The sequence below is a fragment of the Lutjanus erythropterus genome, chromosome 2 (genome assembly GCF_056507025.1).
Source record: "Lutjanus erythropterus isolate fLutEry1 chromosome 2, fLutEry1.hap2, whole genome shotgun sequence".
NCBI lineage: Eukaryota > Metazoa > Chordata > Actinopteri > Lutjaniformes > Lutjanidae > Lutjanus > Lutjanus erythropterus.
Window position 1 is genome coordinate 13,866,793 of NC_139318.1, and position 21,373 is coordinate 13,888,165.

General features: G+C 39.2%; 1 protein-coding gene across 1 annotated transcript in view; it reads right to left on the reverse strand.

Annotated features, from left to right (window-relative positions):
• The window catches only part of prkcdb (protein kinase C, delta b), a 33,054-nt gene extending 18,533 nt beyond the window's left edge, over positions 1-14,521 (reverse strand). Inside the window, exon 1 of the mRNA XM_084729142.1 lies at positions 14,341-14,521. The gene's annotated coding sequence lies outside the window, so the exon portion shown is untranslated. The remainder of the gene's footprint in view (positions 1-14,340) is intronic.
• Between the last annotated feature and the right edge of the window lie 6,852 nt (positions 14,522-21,373).

Genomic DNA, 21,373 nt, shown 5'->3' on the forward strand with positions numbered 1-21,373 from the left:
AACTAAGTCAAAAGATAAGTGGTCCCTTTGCTACTTTACACTACATTTACATATTCCCATTAATTTTGTAGGATTTTTTCAAACACAAATGCTGCTCTTTGATCCTGGTTGTTGCCCAACTGTGTCCTCTTAGTTGGCTGTATATATTTACATCTGTGGTTATTCATAAAATGGAACACTAGCATCAGTCTGATCAGGAGATTTTCTATCTGGTATTACTATACCATATATGTTTTTGAGTCAATCTAGACTAGCATTAAGCTATCTGAAGGCCACATCTGAAAAACTGCAGTGTTAGATCAATTATGCAGGGAAAGACAAAATACCTACTTAAACATTTGTAAAGGTATTTAACCTCTACTGATGTATTTGTTATGCTCAACTGCATTACATTCCAAGTGACAATTAAATCCTACACACGTAATTTCAAAAGTAGAAAACTGAAACAGACAACACAGATTTCCTAAGTGTCTGCCCGCTTGCTTCATGCAGGCTGAATTGCTCCACTGACTGATTTGTTCAGCACCCCTTCACACGTGTTTCGTACACTTCCTCTTAGGGGGTTTCTCATGGGTTTCTGGACAACAATCTTTCCGGATTCCAGACTCATTCTTAATCCGCCCAGATAATCTGATTCCTCCTACATGTCTTAAAACAAGAAATATACAATAGTGTTGTAGTGTGGAGTCCATCTATACATAATAAAGAGCTAATGAATGTTTTCCTCATATCTTGATAAATAGGCCCTAAATAAATACACAGACACACACTATGTTACATTATTTTTCTTAACACGCACATACAAAAACACTTTTAGAACAACTCTTTGTGACAATGACATGACAGCAGTCCTTGGAAAGACAGGACTTTAAAATAATAACATTTATCAAATCTAATAATCAAAAAACAGCATCAGTTGAAAGAAAATAGGGCTAAACTATACAGTAAAAAAACATATTGCAATTAGTTTGACAGATATTGTGACAGGCATATGACTCATGATCAGTGGGAATGATCATTTTTGCATTACAATTTCGATTTCACTGAAAAAACTATTAAGAAAGGTCTCTGCAAACCTGAACGTATGACAGGTGTGTCGGAGGAAGATTCAACTTGAGGAAAACCAGAAAGACTCCCGCACACCGTCTTGTTTTCTGCTGATTTATTAAATATCCGAAATATAGGTAAACTGGCCAGCATACCTGACAAAGGTCGTCCAGACGGAAACGTTGGATATCTAATAAATCATACTGAAAAAACTATTAAAATCATGCTGATGAGACATTTGTTGGGGCATGTATCAAACAAACATATTCGCTTTGATTTTTTTAGGTCAGAGCATCTCTGCACCACTACAGTACTTCAGTATAACGCTGTTTTGTCACAGTTTTCCTTTATGAAAAAAATGAAACTTCTGTTATTTGGATATTGCACTTTGTCATATTGCTATTTCAATAATATGTTGATTAATTGTGCAACCCTAAAGAAAAACATTCAGCATCAATATGACACCACAGAGCCAAACACGGCATAGAGTACAGGAGAACAAACACTATGTTTTCAGCTCTCTGACAGTATGTAGTAAACCAGAATTCTTTAACACTAAACTGTCTTACCATGAAAACAATGGCTGAAACTAGTGTCACTTCCCTTCAAAGAGCCTTGTTATAACAGATTACAAAGGGTAAAACCTTATAACTTAGGGGGCAACAGTCAAGCCTAATTTAAAAAGAAACTGTACTAATACAACTACAAATACTTACTAAACCTTTCATGTTATCAAGGCTGTTGAGTCATCCACATGCTATATCCCAGACAAGCAGGCCCTGGAGGGAGTATTAGCCTCCAGCCAAATTCACAAAGCAGTAATAAAATCCCACAGAATTCCTCCACACAGCACATTTTGTGAGCTTTTAAGTTCCTTTACTTGATCTGTTGTAGCTTTAGTCTCATACCACTTCAACGTAATCTTGGCTTAACAGTCATTTCAGAGACATGGTGGCACACCTGTGATTCGAGGCAAACTGCATCTCATTCTGACTACACAGTGATAGTGACACAGTGACACACACAGTGACAGTGAGCTGCTGTACAAAATTTAATTACTGTACACTCATTTCTAAAAGCTAAATGCACACAATATATGTCCTCTGTGAGGGAGTATGAATATGTACATTAAGCTACAGGAACATCCTTTTTCTGTGTAAATCGTTAATCATTCGTAAGGAGAGAAACTTTGTTTGTGTTCATGTTCCCTTTCACATTTGTGAATGTCATGCACTATACATGCTACGATACATGTACATATGCTGCTCAGCCTACAAAAGGTAAACCACATGCTAGTTTGAGCTCTGGTTGGATCCAGACCACATTTTAGCTTTTCTGTGTGACAACCTAAATACAGAATTTTAGACAGCATTAGCATTAGGTTCCTTACTCCAGCTGAAATGTTTTGGGGAAAGAGGAAACATGTCTCTAATTCTTTGCTCCTTTTCTAATAACAAGGCCTACGTGGAACTGCTCAGGAGTACAAGACGTTATTGTGCCTGACCCGAACAGGTCTCAGGTGTGAATATGCGTAGCTGAACATGATTCTGGATAAACTCGCTCTCTCAAGATCTGTAGTGTGCAAGGCAGTGGGGTCCTACAGAGGCAGGCTTGTGATCTGGAGGTTGCTGGTTTGATTTCCCAGACAGGCAAGAAAAAGTAAATGACTAATACCAATGTCTTTGTAAGCGTCACTTTAAGGTGCCCTTTGCCTTTTAACCCCCAACTGCTCCAAATGTCATAAGTTACTCAGTAGCCAGCACTTAGGAGGAGAAAATGTCAACAGTCTTGTTTAATTTAAAGTTAACTGGCTACCTAAATGACTTTGCATGTGAGCAAAGTTTGTGGCTTACATTTTTGGGACTGACTGACAGTAACCTAGCAACTGCTGGTTAGGAGAAGAAACACGGCATCTATTTTCAAATGGTTGTGAGCAAAATCAAAAGCTAGTTTCAGAATGTGAAAATACAACAAGAAACGCACAACATGTGCAGAGTTACATGCACTGCGTGTGTTGTATTCCATCATCCATTTTCTATCCACTCTTTTCCTGCGCAGGGCTGTGGGGTACACTCTGGGCAGGTCACCAGTGTATCACAAGACAGACAAGCAATCTTCTAATTCAGTGGAGAAATGGAGGGAACTGGAGCACCAAGGGCAAACCAACATGGTTCATAGGCAGACATCTACGCACAAAAAGGCAAAACAAACTTATGTAAATCGACTTAAGTTTTCTAATCAAGTATGACACTTAAGGCTCCTTAGCTGAGGGACTTATTTTAGGGAGGTGCACAGAATCCCTTAAAAGGTTGCCTTAGTTAATCTAAACATTCACGCATTTAGCATTAGCATTAAAAGAGATTTTACAGTGGTACAAGTCTATAGTTTCCATGGAGACATTTTAGTAACTTGCACTGGTACTTGTGATACCTGTTATCACCTCCATCCATGAGGTCCATGAAACTACGACAAGTTGTCTGTTCTGGCCAAATATGAGAGGTAACATTATAGCCTTGGTAGCTGACACGAGACAGGCTTAATGACAGCCTTCTCATTTGGACTGTAACCTAACGTGCGATAAAACAATTCATTCCTTGACAGAATTTAGGATACATTATTCATATATCCCCATAAAATCAGCCATTTTGTGGTTAAAATAGAGTCAGAAGTTTTTTTCCCTTTAGTTGCCTAAAGTCCTAAGGTGTGTTCTGATGCAGAGCCATCATGTCACCCTATACTGCTCCAAAATCACAAATCTGTGCCCAGGTCTAAGTGAGCTCAAGATGGACAAGCACCAAAGAACACCATGTTATCATTAAGCTGAAGTAAAACAGTCACAGCACTAAACCAGATAAAATAGCAAACAAGTCAGAAGATAAACAATATGCGCAAAATAATTTTATGTGTAATGATAATGTACATTAAAAGATATCAGACATAGAGGACAGGAATTTATAGCAGCATATAGTTTTAAAACAGGAATCAAAGTCTTGACTGATCCAATATGTATTCACAAAAGTTTCTGTGTAGATGAATGTATTGGGATGGAATTCAGTAATAGAGAATACATATGTTAGCTACATTTTTACATCTTCCAGTTAATTATATTTCAAACATTGTGGATTTCCAGCTTGAACCTCTTAGCAGCCTCTCCACTGGGCTGAGAAAGACTGACCCTGCAAGCCTGTAGGGGATCTGAAAACTCCTAAACAAGGGATTGTTTCTGAATAAGGTCAGGAGGGTTGAGAAACTATTAGAACTCTCATGATACTGCCCACGCATGCACACACACACACACACACACACACACACACACACACACACACACACACACACAAAAACAACATAAATCAAAGTTATAGAGTATGTCAGCCGTGAAATACACACACTTTTTAGGGTCCATTTCCAATTTTCTCTCCTCTTTACATACACACACACACACACACACACACACACACACACACACACACACTCTTATGTACACATACACAGGCACTGGTACATACTCTAGAAAAGAGAGCCTTGTTTCCCCAGAGAGAGTGGAAAAAATGAGCACACGCAATTGGGGAAGGGGTGGGTAGAGGAAAAGAGCAAAAGAGAGGGAAAGAAAAAAAACAACAGACAACACATTGGAAGGCCAGCCAGTGGACATGAGGAGAAATCAGACTCAATGATAGTACCAGATTTGCCTTTGCTAGATCCAGTCACGATGAGATTGACTTCCAGCGAGATGGATACTGTTCATGTGCGTGTGTGGCCTCAAGGAGCTATTTAGTTACCCTCAAGTAAGTAAGTAAGTGAGCTTTTGTTCTACAGGGAAAGGACTGCCAAGTGCCAGTAAATGTAAAGCTGGACTACCTGCCTGTCGTGTATGAGTTATTTTTGTACAACACAAAAGAATTCATAAGTTGTACACTGGAAGAAGGTGCAGTATGTGGAAAATATGACAACAACAAGATGTAAGTAACAGGAACATGCCATTAAACTGTCACTTGACTTGACATGAAAATTGCCACCACTCGTCATATCAGCTCAGTGGAAGTTTAAGGGCTCCTATTCCCATAATATATGCTTTATGTGCAAATTATTTCAGAATCTGATTTTAATAATGAAATTTGCAAAAACTGATCCTGTGATGAACATGACAGCAGGACCACAATTTGAGCAAGTACGTATAATATATGGGGATTATATAACAAGGAAAACAACATTTAATTGTAATGACACAAAACCAATCTTCCATAATGCTGTGTGTATTAAAAACAACACGATGATGGATTGTCTACAAAAGCGTGATTGTCTACAATAGATAGCCTATCATCAAAGTCACACTCAGCAGTGCGACACAAACAAGTCAGAGGTTTGGTATGTACTGAATAACTGGAGATGTAATTTAGTGGAAGGAGTGATCAAGCAGGTCTAGCAGGTTAGGGAGCTTCTGTGTGTCAACCTCTCATCTGCAGGTTTGAACAAAGACAGGTTTAGTTACATATCCAGCAACAACAACAGTTTCCTTCGCGTAATAAACAAGAATGGTTGCATTGTTTGCCTTTTGTGCTATTAATGACTGCACCGTGAATTCTTGTATGAGTGGAGTTGAACTGAAAGTCAACAATTCAATGAAAAAGATTAGTAGATCATTAATGCAGGCTATTAATCCCTGTGGGGAACTTCTTTTTTTTGTGAGCCATAGAGTTGCCTGTAGAAAAGCTGAAAGGGTTTCAAGGTCTTGTTCAAAGATACATCAATTCTACATTGTGAATGTTTGACAACGCTGCACTGATGAACAGGCAACCCTTACCTGAACTAGGCCACCCTTTTGCTACATAAATACAAGGAAGGTTTGTTTACATCAAAACACAGCATGGGTGGTTACATCCCGCAGTGTATATTTTAGGACAATCCAGCAAAGCAACAATGTCAAACATGTAGGCAAGTCAACAAATTATTTTTTTATGGGCAGACAGTGGAATGCTATTGTCCCCTGTACAGTGAAGTCAGTTATCTGACCTCAGTCACTTGCCAGACTTCAGACATAAAGCCTCTGAAACAAGCAAGAAGTAAATATGACTACAGTACAGGCCCATTACAGCACCACCAGGCGCCTGCTGGTGTCTATGGGTTGTGTTCTTTAGACAGTTGTTGATTGCAAATATTAAGTATGATGACTTTCATTATGTTTACGGTAACTGTAGTCCAATTATTTCCCTTCAATTTGGAGTCTTGGTATTATAATGGCTACAGTTCCTACATTGTTCATGTAATGTTAATGTAAACACCCTATTATACACCATTATAGCTGACAGTGCACTTACCTTGGAGTCATTGTTTAATTACAAATACAGTGTGCTGGAAAACATGGCAATCACAACAAGAATGAGTCAGTGTCCAAACACTTGACTGCACAGCATTTTTACACTTTATGTAGCAGTACTAAGTCAAGGGCAACAGTGATTGTTTTTTTCTTTTACTATAAAAGACATTCTGGACTAAAGGAACTTAAACATGAGCATGGCAGCAGACCTTTTTCACAGCAGATATTTTGACTTGTCATAGCAGAAAACACACAGGTGTAACTAATAACCAACTAACGATGGCTCAGCTACAATAAGTGTAATTAAATCACCCAATGTGTCATTCCAATGAACTCGTGTGCACAGCACCAGGACCTTGAATCTGTCTCACCTAAATTGAATGCAGCCAGTGCTGTTAATTACACCTGTGCCTTTTCGGGTGGGACCAGTATGGCCTCATTAGATGGTGTATAAATAGCACAGCTCTTTTAAGAATGTATTCCATGTCATGTCTACTCATTTTAGGCTTTTTTCACAGTGCTTGGTCTGGCGCATTTTGTGATGTTTGTGACATGCAGAAAATGATGACTTGATAATGACTTCATAGTAATAAGTGTCAGGGGACCTTCGTCATCATAGTCAGGAGACTTTTGTCATGGTTTACGTTGTGAAATGGGAACAGTCAGGTTAGTTTTAAGCACCAAAACTACTTGATTAGGTTCAGAAAAAGATCATGGTTTAGGTTAAAATAAGTAAGTAGTAAGTTAGGTTACTTAAGCAAGTTAACCTACATTATATAAGCATGTAATTCAAAATAATTCAGTGTTAACTTTTGATTTTACATGGGACATCAACTGCGGTCTCCTGGGTGAAAGTATGTGGACTTGTTGCTTGTTTGATATTATGTCACCTGCCTGGCAACACTTTTTCTTTTCCTACTATCAGAAGTCAAAATGTGTGCTGCATAAAAGTTTTATCAGTAAAGCTAGTTAAACACACTTGGATGACAAATGTTGAGAAACGTCTTCAAGACCAGCCGTACATCCAGATCCTTTGACTAATTGCTTTTGATATCTTTTGACTTGACTGGCTGAATATCTTCAGATGTTTTCAATACAGGTAAGTTAGCCAATGTTTGTCTATTAAGAAAGGTCCAACAGGGATACGAGAGAGGTTTGTTTAAGCTGGAAATTATGTCTGCCTCAGTGACAGAAGAAGACCTTGAGCAATGAAAACCAGCCTGACAGGATGCTAAATAAAGCTAGGAGAAGAAAAGTAGGACGCAGGTACCAGCCTGCAATCAACCTGTTGTGTAATTTTCAGGCAGGACTTACTAAATTCATTTCATAGCAACGTCAAAGTTACTTAACAGTACTACAATAGAGCTGTCAGATAATATCACACAAACCACTGAGAGAATGTCAGGTTTGGTGGTGTCTGGCTCATATGATGCTGACCTGTTGATGCTGTCGAGCAAAACTAGGAAGTGTCTCACACATTCCCGCTCTGTATACTGTAATATATTTGGTAATCAATATCAGGAAATATGGAGAAATGTGAAGGGAGAAAATTAATACTGTGCTTGCAAACTCACACACTTTGGTTTCTCTGTCCTCATACTTTATGTTCCTATTAGTTACTTCAAGAGGTCGTGCTGTTTACAAAATGACAGAGTAAGAGGGGGGGAGTGCGAGGCTGAGTGAAAGACACAAAGGTCTACAACAGACCCAGAGCAGCATGGCTGGATGGAGCTGGGCCAGTCGGCGGCCTGGCAAATTAGAGCTGAACAAACACGCTCCACACGATTATAATGAACCTGAACAAGCATGGTCACACTGAGCCAGACAACACTCGCTCCTAAAGATAATAACCTGTGTAACTGTGTGTAAATTTATATGGTATCGTGAAAGAGCTCTTCATGAAAGCTCAAAGAAAAACAACCCATCCTCACTGGAAATTAAACACTGATCATGGAAAAGGGCTGTTCCTAACTGTGATCATAGGTGTCTGCTGGAATATTGTTTCCCTAACTTCACATAAACTAGAAAGCACTCAGTGAGTACATACTGTTCTAGGGCTGGACAATATAATGATATTCTATTGTTTTCTGATACACTGTCGTGACAGATTTTGGATATTGCTATATCTGACATGACATGTGACATGTCAGAAGTGTTGTGTTTTCCTGGTTTTAAGGGCTGCATTACAATTAAGTGATGTCATTTTGACAATTTACCAGACTGTTCCAGCTGATCTATTATTTGCCTTTACTCACTTTACTTTACTCATTATATCCACATTACTGATGATTATTTATAAAAAAATCTCACATTTTGTAAAAGCATCAATAGTCATCCCTGTAATATTGTTGCAATTATAATACATCAAACTTATTTTATCCCCTCAGCCACTTCCACCCTTTGGAGTATACAACATATCAGTCACAACTTACACAATCAATAATTATCGATATTGAACAATATGAAACTTCACTATCGTGAGAGGTTTTTCAGCTATATCACCCAGGCCTATACTGTACCTCTGTAAATCCTCTAAATATACAGCCCTGTCTCATGGAAATGATATTTATATGCAACTAACTTGCAACAGCAAATGCGTTTTGAGGGAAATGTTATGTCAACTGAAACAGAGGAAATGAAATGTTGTTAAATAATAATGTAATAATAAATAATAAATGTTGTTACCTAAAAATGAAAATTCAGTTATTATCTACTCACTATCATGCCAAATGAAGGTTGGATTCATTTTTTTGTCCACAAAACACTGCTGGAGCAGAAAGCTGACCTTTTGGGGTGAACTATCCCTTTAATTTACCTGGCAAATGTTGATACTGAACAGTAAAATATATTTGTAATGTATTTTTTGTATTTTTTTATTTGTTTCATACCGGTATTCATTTTCAATATCTAGCAAACATCAATACTAGTTATTATAGTTTATAGTAAGTTACTTGACAATTGAAGGGACAATCATGGACCTAGTGAGAGGTGCAGTCATGAAACTTCTGTTTGTGAACTTCTCATGACTTGATCCACTCAGGAGGATCCATAACTTGTTTTTAATATAGCTAGTACGGCTTATCAACCTCCAGCATCTACTGGTGGGAACTTGAAAAGCATTTCATTTATTCAGTCTGACCAGAAGCAGGAACAACACATATCCCCAATGGGAATGAAAAAATGAATGACCAGGAATGATATCAAAAGCAGAGAGGGGGAAACCCCCATCCCCCTAACAATTCTCAGCCACCATGTCGACAAAATTGCATCACGACTGCACAATGTCTTCAAGAATAATGGCAATGCATCTTAAATTGACCATGCCTACAAGAATTTGGTGACCATTATAAAAAAATGGTATGGAAAATCAAAAAACAATCCACCTTTTCCATGGTAGCCATTGATATGAAATAGTGGGGTAAACACATTTTTTACTAATAAGGTCTTGTTCCGTTAACTATAACAGAGCATTTCTAGTGAGCCAGCGTGCACAATAGTAGCCATCTGACTCTGCTTGACCTGAAAGGAACAGAGCTGACTGCTGTGAAAAAGGTCTGTTGAAGAACTTTGCCATATTTATTGAAAACTAACTGAAAATTGGACAAGTGGTTAAAAGGTGTTTTGCAAAGAGTTTAAAATGGTTCAAAAGTTAAGTCTATACAAATTAAGTGACAGGTACAGTAGGAAAAAGTAACCTCCTTGGTGGACATGATAAGATGAGATGGGGTAACTTTTAAGCCCAACCAATAATTTGATTTTCTTTTTCATTCCCAGCTCTGACAGACAAATTCATGAACAGAAAACAACATAATTCTCACAAAACTTTCTTTAATCCATAAGTCTTTCAATGAGGCAAGGTGGCATGTATTATTACTGCATTAACACCGCCTCAAAAGCACATAACTGCACTTGTGTGTGCACACACACTAATAACCTTGAACAAAGCAGCCTTTAATGAATTTCAGTGGAGACTGGCTTGAAAGAATCAAAGCCTTCCTTTCTTCCACTAACCAAGGTTAATGTCGCACACCCCCTCCCGAGTCACACACACAGGTTATGTCAACAGACAGTCTGGGGAGACACCAACACCGACAGGCAAAAGAGCACAAAAATATGCATTTTACTGCACTTCTGTTACTTTAAAGTCTCTGTCTGCCTCTCTTTGTCTCTTTGTTCACACACACATACAGAGCAACCGGGTCAAAGTAGGACAGGAAAGTCAAGTGAGTGAGATCTGAAGAGGAATGAGACCACAGCTGAGGTTGCTGGTTCAAGGTCAGAGTCAGATCTGTTGTGATATTTATTTCAGTGATACTAACTGCTACCATTTCACTATGTGCCTTAAACTGACCTAAGACCAAATCAGTGCAAGCTGCATACGTTCAGACTGACAGTACACATTGACACAAACTTCAGTGTAGCTGTTAAGGAGTGATAACCTTTTCCAATTTTCTCTCCTTTCTCCTCCTGAGTATCGGTGGACTCTTTGGCAGCATGTCAAACCTGCCATACCTGCATGGAATGAATCCTGCCACTGTGCGAGCGTGTGTATGTGTGTCTCTTCCCCACATGCATTAAGAGTGGTGTCCATTTCTGCCCCGCTCACAGTTCACAAAGCCTTGGTCAAGACAGACAAAATAGCATCCGAGCAAGCAGCGCAGAGCAGGACAGCATGCTGTGGAGTGAGTGAGTGTGTGTGTGTGTGTGCGTGCGTGTGTGACAGAGAGAGAGAGGAGAGAGAGAGAGAGAGAGAGAGAGAGAGAGAGAGAGAGAGAGAGAGAGAGAGAGAGAGAGAGAGAGAGAGGTAGTGACAAGTGGCCAAGGGCAAGTAATGAGCCAAACTATCATCACCCAGTGCTGATTTAGCAAATCAGGCAAATTGCCTGTGTTTGTGTGTCTACCTGTGTGGAGAGTTATGCATAACAGACGGTGCTCTGACAAAAGTGTTACAGAGGAAATACCGTACTGTTTCATATTTTATGGAACATAAACTCTATGGACAGAGTGGTGCTACTGGAACTACATATTGTTGTGGACTGTTTGATACTATTGCCAAAATAATACGTTCTACAAATACAGTTTTTCAGTTGATGGCCAGTGTCTGGGCACTGTGGAGCATTGGGATGAAATGTCTGTGTGGTTAAACAAACACTGCACATGGCTTTTGTTTCTATGATGACAATATTTTGAAAATCACAAAAAAAAAAGGCAGAGCGCATGGAAAAAAGACACTGGACACGGCGCCTTTGCTCCAGACGCTCTCTCCTCATTGAGAACAGTTGAAAAAAAGACACTGGCACTCAGAAAAAAAATGCTATGTGGACACTTTCTGTGATGAAATAAATCACTCTTCTCAACTGCAGTAGTGATTACTAATGTCCAAACACAAACTACACAACAACTTTGCCTAGTTAAGTATAAAGTTAACAAAACTGAAATATGTAAATATCTCTTTAAAATAACAATCTACACTTAATTACTGATGTCATGGTTTGCGACTTTTCATTTGCTGTATACCTATTGAGGCCTGCCCGACTCTGCACATCCTGTCTCAAATTAAACGATCAATTATTTATACACACGAATACAGACTAATATGAGTCCAAACATGGTCTAAATTATATGAGTCAGTGATGTGTTTATGTGTGTGCTGTGCTATTGAGGGATCAGTGCAGCATGGGCAACTCCTCACTGAGCAGATGTCCCAACCGTGTCCTCCAAGCAGCACCTGAAGCCACAAGCCAATATTGACACACCAGTAACTGCAGGCAGATTGTGTTACCTGTGCTCACAAAACTGCATTGCCTCGGCAAGATAACAACAGCAGGATACTGAGTCTTGCCACAAACACAGAATTATGTTGTAGTAGCTTGTGACACAAGACTTTCGCAAATGATGGAGGGAATATTTCAAAAGAGGATAATGTGTGTAGTGTACTTGACAGGTCATGTCAACTACTGTGGATTCAGAAGTGGTTTACAGCCACAAGAATGCTGGGTAATCGTCACATAGGCTCAAATACATAGTTCTCATTATGTTTTACATGTGGCCTCTTTCTCAATCATTGACTTCACCCAGAAAAAGCAACTAAAGATGGTAAGGGAGTTATATATGAAGGCAACTCCAGTTGCTAAGTCTGAATGAAATGAGGGATGGACCTTTGACATTTAAGGCTTGTGGACTTCAGCCTCAGCTAAGCAATACAAACTGGCTCCAGGACAAGTTAGACCACAATGTGCCAGTTGCTGTTGTTCATCATCTGTTTTGTCTTTGTAATGACTGTGACACTGGCAGCTTTCAGTCAAACCATAGCAGGAACAAAAGGATGAAACCTGGGATGTAATGCAAGTAAAAACAACCAATACTCAACTTATCTGCATTTGAACTTCACGAAATTAAGGTTATACACATTCAGTTATGGCATGTACAGTGAGTCCTTATGATAGTCAGGGTTCTCAGGGTTCTTAAATAGCCAGTGATTTCACAGTATACAATCTGTAGACCTCACTAGTGAGTTGTTATTGTCAGGGCCTCTTTTGTCAGTCTACCTCTAAAATCACAAAGGGGACACCTTAAAGGTCCAGTGTGTAAGATTTACAGGGATTTATTGGCAGAATATGGCAGAAATGGAATATACACATGTATGTATGTATGTGTTCAAGTATGTTTACCTTAAAGCTGTGATAATTAATTGATTATTAATCAACTATTAAATTTATCTCTAACTACTATGACAATCAATTAAATTGTTCTGAAGAACTTATTAAGGAAAAATGTCCAAATTATCTGATTCAATTTTATCAAATGTGAATTATTTCTGGTTTCTTTAGTATTCCATGACAGTTAATTAAATATGTTTGGACATTTGAGGGCATTTGAGGGCGTCATCTTGGCTTTTGGGAAACATTAATCAACAGTTTCACTGTTTTCTCACATTTTATGGACCAAAAAACTAATCGATTAATCGAGAATATAATCATCAGGTTAATCAATAATAATACGAGTTTTGCTGCCACTGTAGGTTCTCCTACACACTTGGAAGGGGAGGGTGAGACGAGCTGTTTGCAAACTCACCACTAGATGCCACAAAATCGTACATACCAGTCCTTCAAAGAAAAAAATATGGTGGGAAATTCTGATTTTCAGGTGACTGTACACTATTGAAAGCATACTACTGAAATCTTACTAACTGGACCTTTATGTTACTTTGAGGGGTAAATCTGAGCATAGATACACAAACATGTTACATGTTTGTCAGCTTATTCACCTTATACTTAGGGGTTAAACAACTTCATTTAAACCACCATAATAAAGGACATTTGAGGAATGAAATTAAGGAGGTTTCTTATCCCTTAGAATAGTACAAAAGGAAACTGTCTGTAAATGGATAAAGGGCTTAAATTTAATGCATGTTTTTCTGGTTTGGGTTCCTTGTGGTGGTCGCTGGAATAACGTTTACCCCCACTTTTACTTCCACATCACTGACAGACTCCTCGGTTCCCACAGTCTCAACACCTTCTCTATAGAAATTTATAAAGCACGCAAACTGACTTCTCGACGTTGTATTTGGGGTTTTTTTCTCCCCAGATTAGTGGGGACACATAAAGCTCTGTTACATTAACCTGCTGCAAACACTGAAACATGGCTTAACTTTACTTATGTAACTACAGCTGTAGGTTGCAGGGGCGAGAGAGGGAGACATTCCGCGACAGCAGCTCCTCATTCCCAACCACACTCAAGTCCCATTAACAACTGATGTCGACCGAGGTTTGCGCTCGACCTTTGCTTCTCAGTGAGACAAAACATCAACCAAAGCCGGTCAAAGCACAGACAGGCGACTTTCGACACCCAGCACCCTACAAGCAAGCCGGTGTTACAAGGGCAGTTGTCCCTACTGTCAAACAACACACACCGCGGACAAGTTTTTCCGACCACCGCGAACAAGTCTAATAACCGCCTCAGAGCAAACTGTGACTTACCTCTTCCGCTGAGCTCAAAGTGTCTTCTTGTTGGCCTCGACTTTGTACGGCCGGGTTTTGTTTTTGCACCTCGGTTTCCCCCGAGGTTCGACTTCAAAATCTTCAGGAAGTGTAGGAGTGTGCTGCTGTGAACTCCGGCTCTCTGTGTCTCTCGGTCTGGCTCCACACTGATGTGGCTCTGTGGCGGTTTAGTGCAGAGGAGTGAATGTGTGACGTCAACCAGGTGAATTCCCAAAGATACGCACACAGGCGCGCGCAGACAGAACTGAGATTACATGGTTGTGCAGAAAACACAAAAGTCACCATGTCAGAAGTCATCCAAATAATTACTGGTGGAAGGAGCTACTATCCTGTATTTGTACTTTAACTGAGTCTTTTATCATATGATTTTCACTTTATACAAGGGAATACTTTTTTTTACTTTATTACAATTACCTGACTGCTTTAGTTACAAATTACTTTACTACTTAAAATCTGCACACAAAACATATTATGTACAGCTGAAATGATTAGTCGATTAATCAGTTGACCAAAAATGTATTCTCGTAAATAACTTGAGTCTTGAGTTTTTGATCACTCTGATGTAGGGCTGGGCTATTATATTGATATTTGGATATGTGAGACTAGTTATTGTCTTAGATTTTGGATATTGTTATATTGTGATATGGTATAAGTGTCTTGCTGGTTGTAAAGGCTGCATTACAGTAAAATTATGTAATTTTATGAACTTACCAGACTGTTCTAGTGGTTCTATTATTTGCTTGTGTGCACTTGGTCATTATATCTACATTGCTAATGATCAAAAGTCTCATTATGTTTTGGGAAAGCACAGATAGTCAACCCTACAATATTGTTGCATCATCAATATCGAGGTATTTGGTCAAACACATTGCGATATTTGATATTGTCCATATCACCCAGCTTTATTCTATAAAATCATCATACTATGTTTGCACTATTTCAGAATTTACAATATGTTATTTTAGAGAAACTATGTCCATCGAGATATATGCATATATTGTGGAATAGCCTAAATATATTGAGATATTATTTATAAAACCTATCACCCAGCCCTATTCTGATGTTTGGAGTGGTGGCTGAACAGAAAAAGCATCCCGGAGGTGTTACTATGAGCTGTGGGTAATTGTGGTGGATATTTGTAATTATTTTCAGATTTTCACAAATCAAATAAACAATTAATTAATCCATAAAATAGTTCAAAATCAGCTCCATCTCATTCAACTACAACAGTAAAATCCCGACTTTACATGAATGCATCAGAAACAGTAATATAATTATAACAGCAACAGGGGCCACTTTCCTGCATTGATTACTTTTACTGTTAATAATTTAAATACACTTTCCTGATTCATACTTTTACTTATGTCACATTTTCATGCAGGCCTTTTACTTGTATTTTTACAGTGTGGTATTAACTCTGAACTATTCATTCATCCCTGTAAACAAAATAGAGGATTAATGTTAAATACTCTGGTTTACTTAATTATTTTACTGTCCTAGACTGGCAGGACTGGACTGACAACATTGTAAACCTGATATTTTCCATTGGATGCTGGCTTCTTTCTGTCACTGCATCATGAGTAATGCAGTGTCTTCATTCAGTTTGTCTCGAAACACCTCGAACCTGAACCTGACACTGTTATAGATAACATATCCATTTTGAAAAGTTAACCAAGGATGTAAGTTCTGTAGTTGCAGAGTCCTCTAGTACTTTTTCTCTGTAGTAAAAAGTGAGAATTTGGCAGAGAAACCAACAAACCAGGAAATCAAAGCAATGTGTACGCTTGAATACACAACTGCTCAGGTTTAGAGCAAGCACAGTTTGTGGGCCGATCCAAACAGCCATGCATTTCCATACTGGCCCTGCCCACCGCACCTCCACATTCCCACTCCGCCTCTTCCACACGAAGCACAGAGATACACGTGGTGCTGAGTCATTAGCTCCCACCCACCAAAACTGTATGACTATAACAGAGGACCGACCGGTAAATTTAGACAGTCTGTTTCAGCTCCTAAAGGGCTATTTATAGCTCTAGAAAGGGTATAACAATGACGTATAGAATGGTGACCTGGATTGAATGCCAATACAGATTACTGAGTAAGACTGTGGAGTCACACATCACCACCACAAACATTTGGAGCATGGGGACAAGCACAATTACATTTTACCACAGTAATCCGTCCACCACACAGAGAGCTTTGGCAACTGGACAAAAATCTGCAGTCAAGCATGTATTTTAATTTAGTTGTTTCAAGATCAATGAAAACTGTAATTTGTGGTTGTGACAGAGTAGTATTACCACCCCAATAATTCAAAAGCATAAGCACAAAAAAGCATAAAAAGTTTAAATGCCTGCGAAAGGAAAATGTCACATTTTCCATAAGTTTCACTTCCTGGAAAAGTGTCTCTTCACTGATGACCTCATGCCGCACCAGTGGTTGTAAATAGATATTCCACCCAATAAAACTATCACAGAGTTTTGATCAGTTGCCCCCGCCTGCCTGCCCGCCCCTCCCATCAAATAATCCTGCCTCTGGTTTGCCAACTGATAGCCGGTAGATTTGCACTTGAGTGACCCCTTACTGTGTTTCGTCCCGCCCAAGGTTTCTGGTTCAACAGGAACTGCATCAAATTGGGGAAGCAAGATTTTCTCCTCAACATGAGCATGCAGACAAGATTTTCTCATCATCACCACCATCTGAAAGAAGAAAAGGATGACAGACAGAGGGATGCATAGTTTTCTGCTGTCACATCAAGTTCTGTGACCGTAATGTTTGTGGTTAATTTCTCGCTAACACCTGGGGCTGCAGGAAGCAAAATTAACCCCTGCAGCTGTAAAGTTAAGATTAGAGGTAGTGTTGTCAGTGACCTGCAGGGGCGCCGCCAGAAATCTTGGCCCCCCTGAAAGATTAGATAGATTATACTATTAAAATAATATTGATAGCCCTCAAAGGGCCCCCTGTCAGGGCCGGGCCCTTAGAATCATTCTAACTTTCCCCGCCCGGCGGCGCCCCTGGTGACCTGGAACCCCTTTATAAGGGGTTCTACCAAGAACTCTTTTATATTACAGGGGTTACATCTAGAATGAACCCAGGAGGTCCTATGGAGAAGCCTACCTCTTATCTTCAGAGGGTTCTACAAAGAACCATATTGTATTTCTACAGATGAGGCAGAATGATCTCATATATTGATCATACCATTGAAGGACTCTTTCTTTTAGTATGGGTTCTTTGGATGAAAAGGGTTCTTAATGGAACCCTTAGACTTACACAGAACCCTTGACAAACCCTTCAAAAAAGGGTAGAACCTGAGCCCCCCAGGAGGAATCTCTCGGAACCCTTATTTGTAAGGGTGTAGTTCACTTTGTTAGGGATGAGTCTCTGTACAGTAGCTTGCAGTAGCAGTATGACATGATGCAAAACTATATTGCAGGAAACTTCTGGCTTCTGGTTTTCTGTGTGAATTAGATTGGTACCCCGGCAGGGGGACTGAGACGGCTCCTGTTGTGATGGCGATTTCTGCCATCCCGGCAGTGCCAGGGCAAACATCAGAGTGAGTAATGAGAGGAACAGACAGAGGGAGGGAGGGAGGGATGAAAAAAACAATCCCTAAATAAGGAGAGAAATGGTGCTTTCATCAAGAGACATGCCACAGACTAAATCTGCCTTTCTCTATCTGTCCTCATTTCTGTCTCTCTTCAGCCTTTTTTTCAGTCCTTTGCCTTTCACGGTCTCTTGTCCCCTCTTCTTCCTCGTACGCCCTCTTCATGCTTCAAGGCTGAGAGCTGCATGTTTGCAGACAAAGAGAAGTTCAACTGGTTCTTCATTCAAATGGCCATGATGTAAACTAAACATATGGTTGGCTCAGTCCAAACATGGCAACATGTTGGTAAAACATTTCGCGAGACTGTGGCTTATCTCTGAAAGCAGCATAAGCTCACTTTCCTCTTTTGGACACTGTGCAAGTGACGTTCCACCCAAGTGGTGATAAAAATGCCATGAAAAACATCTCCAAGTGTGTGTTGTCTCTGTTGTAAAATGTTGTGGCAGCCACCACAGCAGATAACACAGACACACACACACACACACATACACACGGCTAGAATATCAGCCGGGCCTTTGCACTTTGCTGCTGATTTTATACTGTCACTCATACTTATGCTCTATTGTGCAACATATACATCAATGCTCATGTGAATATGAGCATAAGACAAGAACAAAGGTTGTGTGGAACACTTCCTCATCAAAAAACACTTGAACTCAAAGTTTGGTCAGGTGCGTGTTCAGTGCAATGTAAACTGACAGGAAAAGGATTTTGAAACTGCAGCATGCAAAAGACATCACAAGTGGTCTTTCTATGGACTGTCATGTTGGCTACTCAGGAGAAGAATGGCCCCTGTGACAGTCTGTCATATGGTAGGTATCAGGCAGGTAGATCTGATTCTGAAACATTTAAAACTAGGGAGACATGATACAGGATTTTTTCTGATGTCTATTCTGCTGATGTTTTCCAACTCAGTTTGGCCAAATGCCAGTGTTGGTACAGATATATGTACATATCTTCTTCCACCTAATTGCAGAGAATATCAAAACAAACATAAATTACAATGTTTTTCCAAATGTATTCAATGGGCAAAATAAGAAAAATACTGCAGAGTATTTTTTTCTCCACTGCCTACTTCTCTTTGTTCTTTTTTCTCATTTTCTTTTTTTTTTTCTTTTTGTCATTTAATTCCCATTTTAAGTTTAAGTTACCTTATTCAACAGATGCCTCTACCAGACAAAACAATGTCAAATGAGGCGGCCATTTCAAGACTATCTATGATTAATATATTTATAATCAAGTAAATTATTAACCCTGATTAATTAATGAATAATTAATCATTAACATCCTAACATCTTGTCTCACTCTCCCCTTTCAAGCATGTAAGAGAAGCCAGTGGCAGTAAAACTCATGCAAGATACATCATTTTCAAGAGCCAGTTTGTTTATTTTGGGCTACTGTAGAAACATGGCAGGGCACCATGGTGGTCTCTGTGGACGAGGACCTGCACCGTCTGTAGATATAAATTTGTAAGGTCACAAAAACACAACAATTCTTATTTTCAGATGATTATACACTAATGAAAACATACTTATGAATGTTATGTTCCATTTCTGGCACAGAAATGTTAATTTCAGGCCGATACTGACAATGTGCCGATATCATTCCTAATTAAAGTGTTTTCTTTGTTTCATTCTGAACCTGAACCTTTTTGTCTGCATAGGTTTGGTGTTTTGACTCTGACTTATTATTGGCCTCCTGGATGTGGATTTGAAACGTTTTGAGTGAGTAAGGAGAAGCTGTCCTTTTACTATTTTTAGAGGACCTTTTCGTTCAATTCGCAGAGACTGCAGAAATTGAAGGCTATTGATTTAAACATGCAGGCACAGTTATCTAATCACTCTGGTTCCCCAGCCACTGAGGGAAAGGTTCTGTGAACGTGTCTGCACCAGAGACTTATGTCTTTAACTTTCAGGTGCTGAAAGGAAATGGACAACTTTCCCATGCTTCCAGTCCCTTTCTCACTTCTCTCTCTTTTGTTACTTCAACTAAGTATTGGGTCATTGATACTCGTGGGATCATGTATCTAGAGCAACCCCGATCTTCCTATTTTCTGTTCTGCCTACTTTCTGACTGACATGCAATCACTTCATCTTTACTTGTCTAATTGGAAATGATCTTGTGGTCTTGATCTCTGTATCCAGTAACAGTGTCCTCAGCACAACACTCTCCTCTGTTCCCTTCCTTCCTTATTATCTGTATAGACGGGCTTTTAAAATTATTAATGAGCAAATCAAAGTCCAGTTTTCAATTATCAAAGGACCTGTACTGGCCGATAAATTAAATCCTTTTTCTTTTCTGTAGTGAGCTCCCAAATCAGGCCTACTCTGGTTAATTAATTGTCATTAATATTGCAGCAACTTAAAAAGAAATAGGCCAAAATGTTTTGTGCTGTTTCTTTGTCTTTAAATATTCATGCTAGCCACGACTTTCCTGGTCACGGTCCTCCACAGTCTGACTTGGTTGTTTTGGCTGTGTGGAACTCTTTGGTATAATTAATTAACTTATCTGAGATGGCTCATATTACCCAGCAGCAGTCTGGCTGCGGCTGTGAAGTGAAAGGCCTGGAGAGAAGAAGGGCTGATTATGGTCCCTGCTGGCAGTGGATGGGAATGTTTATTACATATTTGGCCAAATTACATCTGCAAGAAGGCAACAGTTAACAGTTACGATGTGCAATCCTTCTGGGTAATACAAATATGCCACCTTAATTTGGCCTGAAAAAAGTGCCTCCCTTGGTGTAGTGAAAATTAATGGAATGCACTTTTATTCAATTCTTATCAAGCATTAAATGACTTGACAATTACAGTATTTCTTGTTGTTAAGTGGGATCATAATCATTTGAAAAAAATATACAGTAGCAGTCTAAAGTTTGGACACATCTTCTCAGCTAATGCTTTTCTGCATTTTTATAATTTTTCTACATTATTGATTAATATTGGAGATATCAAAACTATGGAATCTGGAATTATATGGAATTATGCACTAAGAAAAAATGTGAAAACTAGGCTAAATATGTTATTTTTAAGAATCTAAAATATAAAAGACTCTTGCTCACTGTCTTCTGCACTTGCAATCGAAGATCAAATCTTTGATTGCAAGTGCAGAGGACAGTGTGCGAGAGACTTTTTGTTTTTTATTTTCGACCCATGGTCCTTTACACACCTTCTGGCCTATAAGTGTGCCTATAAGTGTGTCTTCGATATTTTAGATTCCTCAGAGTAGCCACATCTTGCTTTGATCACAGCTTTGCACACTGTTGGTATGATCTGAGCCATTTCTTATTAAAAAAAAATACAGAGAGGGATAGAAGAATTTCCAGACTTTTGAATGGTACCATACTGAACCCTCATACATCACAGAAGTGTTTGGCTGAGTGGATGATATACACCAAGAACACATGACTAT